Source organism: Lupinus angustifolius, chromosome LG11 (genome assembly GCF_001865875.1).
Source record: "Lupinus angustifolius cultivar Tanjil chromosome LG11, LupAngTanjil_v1.0, whole genome shotgun sequence".
NCBI classification, from domain to species: Eukaryota; Viridiplantae; Streptophyta; class Magnoliopsida; order Fabales; family Fabaceae; genus Lupinus; species Lupinus angustifolius.
In genome coordinates, this window is record NC_032019.1 from 5,963,608 (window position 1) to 5,971,213 (window position 7,606).

Sequence of the window (7,606 nt, forward strand, 5' to 3'; positions counted from 1 at the left end):
CTTGGAGAATGTCTACCTCTTTCTACCCCTTTTATAATAAATAAATAGGGTAAAGTTTCATGTACTCATATCTATATTTCATTTGTTGAATTAATGATGAAGAGTGTAATATAAATGTATTGTTATTGTAATAATTTATACATAATCAATATATTATGTATCATTTATATTTATTATTTTTGAAAAGCTAATGATAATTAAGAATGAATGATACATTGAAAAGAAAATGTATAAAATTCTTCCACTTTGAAAGCCTACATTATTTTCTCACTCACTAATAAAACACATTTAGATTATCATTACCTACATCATAATTTCATACATAAATAGATCTTGTATCATATAGGTACAAAAGTTATTCATAATCCACAACTCACCTAAATAAAAAAAATTAAATTTATCTATTAAAGTTAATAAATTTAAATTGATATATGAATACTTTTAATAATAAATAAATTTAAATTCATTCAATATATCTAATTGTAATGGTCGTGTTACATTTTTTGTTTGTAAAAATGTGTATATTGCCAATAACTTTACAAGTCTAAAATATTTACTTTTTTTATGAACAACATGACATATTTCACGGAGTTGTGCTAAATAATTTTATACTATTGTGAATATGTAACTTAAAGAATTTTATGATCGTTTCTCCAAAACGAATATTGAATTGCTTCTTTGTACATTTTGTTTGAGTCTAACTAATATGTTCTCTGATTTTGATATGACAAAATTGATTGAATTTGCAAAGTTTTATCCATGTTTTTTTTGTTCAATTAATTTAGTGATGCTTGATAATCAACCTTGGAGTTACACTATTGAAATGTGTATAAATGTTGAATTTGATTCTTTAGAAGGAATCACTAATCTTTTAGATAAGTTGTTCGAAAGTGAAAGATACATTGTATACTCGTTAACTTATTTTTTTGAAGTTAAAAATAATTTTACTTGTTGCCACAACAACGATAGAAAGAGTCATTTCAACTATCAAAGTTATAAAAAATATGTTGCGTAATCAAATAAGAAATGCATGGATGAAAGACTGTCTAGTCAATTATATTGAGTGAGAAGCGTTCAACAACATTGACAATGAGAAATGTTCAATAACATTGACACCGATTTAATAATTTAATAATTCAAAATATGAAGTCACATATAAATCAATTATGAAATACATAACTTATTTGATTGATATATTTAAATTTTGTGAAATTTATATAGATGTTTTCAACATTTTATATATAATGATATTTATTATTTTAGTTTTTAACATATGTTGCACACTCTGTCTTCGAGTTCTAGATATGCCACTATCTAATTGTATATATAAAATTGGATGGATAACCACCGGTCCATCCTAAAAATAAATATTCACAACTCCTTTATTTTTCAATTTCATTTGTTATCCCAACTCTCTCGAATGTGCTTCTCATTTTCACATTGATTTTTTTATTAAATTAAGTTATCATATCGAGGCACATACATTCTTGGTAGCAATTGCTTACATGGTAGTGAGATCAATATTATAACATGTGAATGCGATGAATATTAAAAAATATTCATAAATATGTATTATATATATACTCATTTTTACACGTAGAACCTTAAGCGGTATATGTTTGTAGCATGCTGCAAAAATTGAATTTTTAAAGTTAAAAAACAATTTTAAAAAAGGGATTTCTAAATAAATAATTTTTTAAAATAATGTTATTAATTTAATTGTTTTATTAAATTCAATTAATGCTATAAACTCATAGCAATGCTATTAAAACATTCTTTTAATGTCAAAAGTTATCAAACTGGTAATGCTATATAATTTATTGTTTTCATTTATTAAATTAATTTGATTAAATTATTGGAATTAAACTAATGGCAATGCTATTAAAAATCAATTTTTAATTTTTGTTAATGTTATTAATTTTGGAACGACACTTATTAAGAATGATTGTCATTAATCTGAAATAGATAATTTTCAATAAATTTTAGAGTCATATGGTATTTTTTTAAAATCTTTGCAAATTATAGTAAAATTATTTAAATACAGAAATTTTCAAATTGATTTAATTGACACGTACCATTATGGGTTGAAAGCTTTTCTCAAGAATTAGTGTCATTAGATTGCAGTCTAGTCTTTATTATATATATCTATTGATTTGATATGCATTCCTAAATATATTTTAAAAGTATTTTTAATTATTAAAATAATAAATGTTATAAATGTCAATACCATTAAATTGGGTTAACGTTATAAAATTTTTATTTTTAGTTTTTATTAGATAATGTAGTTAATTTAATCTTTGTTACTAAATTAATCTTATTAACCTAATTCTATTTATATTACAAAAAAATAATTCATATTGTCAATATTATTAAATTCGTAACGACACATATTGAATATGACTGTTATGAACTCAAAATAAATCAATTCTTCTATAGTGTGTATAGGATATAACGTGTCATATAAAAAATGAATTTATAGAGTATATATTTCTAAATTGTATAATTTTTCAAATTTATTTGATTAACATGTGCTATTATGAGATGAAAGCCTTTCTCGAGAATTAATATGACGAAGATTGGAGTCTAATGTTTATTATATGGGTATTGTTTGAAATTCACCCCCAGGTGGATTTTAAACTATTTTTTACATGGATATAATTGGTGGTGCGTTGACACCACTCGTTTACTAAAAAAAAACTATTTTTATTTTAAAAACAACAAATGTAATTAATGTCGAAGTGCTTAAATTGGTAATAATGTTATAAATATACATTTGTTTTTACGAGATAAATTTTATTGACTTACTTTTCTAAAATTACTGATATTAAACTAATGGCAAGTTGATTAATAATAAAATTTTGATGTTATCAATGTTATTAAATTGTAAGTTTCAAACAACCTAAAATATTGATTCCTTACATATAGAGCCATATGATACCTTGGTTGACACAAAAAATAGTTTTCGTTAAATTAACAAAAAATGTAGAGATCAACTTTAAATGTTAATTTTCTTAAACTCTTGCCAAGTTTTAGTAGGCTTGTTTAAATTTCTAACTTTAGAAATTTTCAAATTTATCTTATTGACACTTGACATTATGAGTTGAAAGCATTTATCTAGAATGAAATGTTGTGAGATTGAAGTCTCATGTTTATTTGTTTATATAACTAATTTATCCTATTGTAAGGAAGTAATTTTTTTAGTGCGTGGTTTCTCTCCTTAATAAGTATTTTCACTAAAATTGAATAATTAATCTAATATGATACTTAAGAATTTAGTAGGACTTACACCATTAAATTATAAGTATCACCCTATTGTTTAGTATATATCTGTTGATTTATAATTTATCCCAAAATATATTTTAAAGTATTTTATTTTTAAAACAATAAACTTTATTGATGTCAATGCTACTAAATTGACATTACTGTTAAAAAAATAAATTTTTATTAGATAATGTTATTCAATTAAATCTATTAAACTAATTCCAATGATATCAAAAATGATTTTTTTAAAATTTTCAATATTACTAAATTGTGTGTGATACTTATTGAGAATGGAATAATTCCTTATATTAGTGCCTGGATATATCTTTGATTCACATAAAAAGACAATTTTCAATGTATTAAAACGAATTGATAGAGTATAAGTTTCAATCATAATTATTTTTTAAATTGTTACTACATTTTAGTGGTGTTACTGAAATTTCTGAATTGTAGAATTTTTCAGATTTATTTGATTGACATGTGATATTATAATATAAACTTATTTCTAGAGAATAAATTTCTTGTGAGTTCGAGTATTATGCTTATTTTATAGGTATTATTTTGAAATTCATCCTTCAATATATTCTAAAGTATTTTTATTTTTAAAAATAACAAATGTTAATAATATTAATTGTATTAAATTGTTTCTAATTTTATAAAATATATTTTCATTTGAATAAATTTTATTACAATATTTTTATTGAATTCAAGCTATTAAAATATATTTCAATGTCACGAATATTATCGGTTTAAGAATGGCATTTGTTAAGTGGAGTTATAGTGCATTATGAAATGGATTAGTTCTAAATTTAGAGTTGAAATATACTCTTAGTGGAAAGGGAGGGATACGCCTTCTTTGTGGATTTAGAATATGAAATTTTGCGGAAATCTATCAAGAAAAAGAAGGCTGAGATCCCTAACCAACAACAAAGGAAGCAGCCTATAGTGGAAAAGACAACTCAGGTCACTCCAGATAATGATATAGTGATTAACCTAGAAATTGACCACAGGGAAGAACTCAATCTTCAGGGTATTGAAAGAATGGGTCTCTCCACTGAAAGGAGGGAAACAACTCCTATGATATCTACAAACTTAGAACGGGGCAATGTGTCTCATTCTGAGGAGAAGTTGATGGAAAATGTTGTGGAAGAATCCAATGTGAGGATGGTGCAAAATGAAGATCATTTGGAGTTGCAATAAGTGGACGAAATGCCTAATCCCAGAGTTACCAATGACATGAGAATTGTAGGCAGGCTATGGGATGAAGAGGAAGTTCAAGAGGAGGTGGATGAATTCATCAATATGATCTCAAAATCTCAACGAAAAAAGTTAAGAAAGAGGGACAAATATGAACGGATACATAACACCTGAAGAGGCAGCCACCTAATCTCCAATCAATGAAAGTGTTATATTGGAATTGTAGGGGATTAGATAACAATAAAACCAGGTTAGTTTTAAAAAAACATGTGTCTTGCTAATAAGCCGGATTTGGTTTTTGTCTCAGAGCCTATGATTAAGTATGGAGTGGTTAATCAAAGGTTTTGGTCTACATTGAATCTGAAGTTGTTCATAGTTAATGATAAGGGACTATTGCTCCCTTCTTTATGGGCCTTTTGTAGTTTGAATATTTCCCCCATTGTTTTATCTAGCTCGGATCAACATGTCTCATTCTCAATAGCTTTGGATGGGCATACTATATTTATAAGTGTTGTATATGCTAGCACAAATCAACTGGTTAGAAGATTTCTGTGGGATGAAATTTCTCAATTGATGAGCATGAACCCTGGTCCTTGGTGCTGCCTAGGGGACTTTAATATTGTGCTAGGGGCTGAGGAGTGTAGAGGTGTTAGAGCCCATGCTATAGGACCATCCAATGATTTCAAAGCATTCACGAATAAGGCCAATTTAATCCACCTACAAACAAGAGGTGCAACCTATACTTGGTCTAATGGAAGAAGAGAAACTGCTTTAACAGAGAAGAGGCTTGATAGATGTCTTTGCAACAATGATTGGATAAACACATGGTACCAAATTTATTGTTGCACTCTTCCTAGGCTTTCTTCTGATCATCACCCTCTTGTTTTGGGTATCAATAATAGTTGTGGTGAGTCAATCTCCCAATTCAGATTCCAAAAGATGTGGCACAATCATTTGGATTGTAAAAGAATTGTGGCTGACAATTGGAATAGAGAGGAACTTGGATGACCTATGTCCATTCTCTCTAAGAAACTAAAATACCTTAAGCAGGAATTAAAGTTTGGAATATTGAAGTTTTTGGAAATGTCTGTAACGCCACGAAAAATACTCTTTATTTATTACGCGAAAAAGTGAGTAATTTTTTTTTGAATTGGTGATATAAAATTGTTTCCTTTTAAAAACATTTCTTTTCTAGGACATCACTTTAAGTAACATATAACGCGGAAATCAAAACCGGTTACCTAACGGTAACTAAAATGATACAACATTTCGTGAATATACATCTTCATAGATATAAAAGATCATAAGTACTTAATATACATATCCAACATGAGATATGGGTGAAAGTGATGTGAGATTTGCTTTATGAAAGTCAAATCTCGTATCCCAATGCAAAATGATCACTTCACGGACACGTGTGATAAACATGCCCGAGTATTATCGGCCACTACTCGATCGGTATTATGAATCGCCCGATCTTAATATTCGATTAGAATTTCAGATTTCGACATTCCGAGTGAAAAATATTTAGAAAATATGTATGAGTGTACTAAGGGTCTATATTAACTCGAAATGAAATTACGAAGTCAACGGTGCGATCGGAATTCGATTCCGAGTTACGGAACTCAAAAACCACTGTTTGAGCCGTACCGGGTGATATTCGGCCCCGACAGCGGTCTGAAACCGACTGTCTCCGAAAACCATGAAAATTTACCACCAAATTGGAAATCGAATTACAAGACTAAAACTCAACTAGAGTTTCGTCTAATTCTTTACCTAAAATCCCCAGAAATTCATTTTCGAAAATATAATTAATAACAATATTAATAAAATCTTATAATTCAAAATCATAAAATTCGCGGTGTTACAATCCTCCCCCCTTAAAAGATTTTCGTCCTCGAAAATAGAGCATGTCTCTTAAACAAAAAGGTAGGGTTAGGATTTATTTAGGGCTTAATCGACCTCCCACGTCGTATCTTCTCCATTTACTTGACTCTGAATAACCTTAACCAAGGTAATCTCCTTTCCCCGGAGGGTTTTCGCACTTCGAACACCAATTCTCTCCAGCATAGTCTCAAAATTTAGCTTATTCTTTAACTAGATCTAATCGGTTTCAAGGGATTCTTTAGGGTCACTAAACACTACTGTCCTATTGAAGCAGCTCAATATCATATGGTTCCTAGATAAGCAGTCCATTCCTATAGACAAAGCTAAACGATTGACACATCATAGCAATAAAGGAATGGGTCACACCCGAATCAAACAGTATAGATAAAGGAATCTTGTTAACGTTGCAGGTACCTTGAATGAGATCTTCGTTAGCTCCGACCTCTGCTCCGTTCATCGTGAACACTCTGCCCTGAGCCCTGGGTCGTGCCGCCTACACTGAGTTCACTGCTTCCCTTTTTAGCTTTGGGCATGCAGACTTATAGTGCCCTACCTCATTACAATGAAAACAAGTCACACAAGTGTTACCAAAGTGCCTTCCCTTGCATTTGGGACACACTGGTGTCGCAGTCTGATTGTAGTTCCCGACAGACGAACTCATCCTGTTGTTGTTGTTGCTAGTGCTGTTATTGTTGTTCCCTTGTTGGAAGTCCCTATTGTTGTAAGGCTTGATATTACTCGGTTGACTCCCAGAGGNGGATGAAGCGTAAGGTTTCTGGTTGCGGTTGAAGGATCTTCCCCTTCCAAACCCTTGTCCAGAGTGCCTCTGAGGACCGTAGAAACTTGCAGGTTGTACGACACTCTCTAGTGTCGCATTCCTCGCCTTAATGCTCTCTTCATAGAGCCTGCATCTATTTACCAGAGTTGCAAAGTCTGGTATTTGTTGGTGAACGAACATCACCTTCAGGTCTTGCTTAATTCCATCCTCGAACTTAGCACACTTAGACCTCTTATTGCAGCATATTCTCCCACAGTCAGACTCCCTTGCTGTAGACGTAGAAATTCCATTTCCTTCTTGGTCTTCATATCCGCAGGAAAATACTTATGCAAGAACTTATACTTGAATGTGGTCCAGCTGACCACCTGGTGCTCATGCACCATCTGTCGCCCGGTGAACTCCCACCAGTTTTCAGCTTCCTTGGATAACATGTAGGTCGCGTAAGTGACCTTCTGCTCATCGGTGCACATGAGTGCCCGGAAG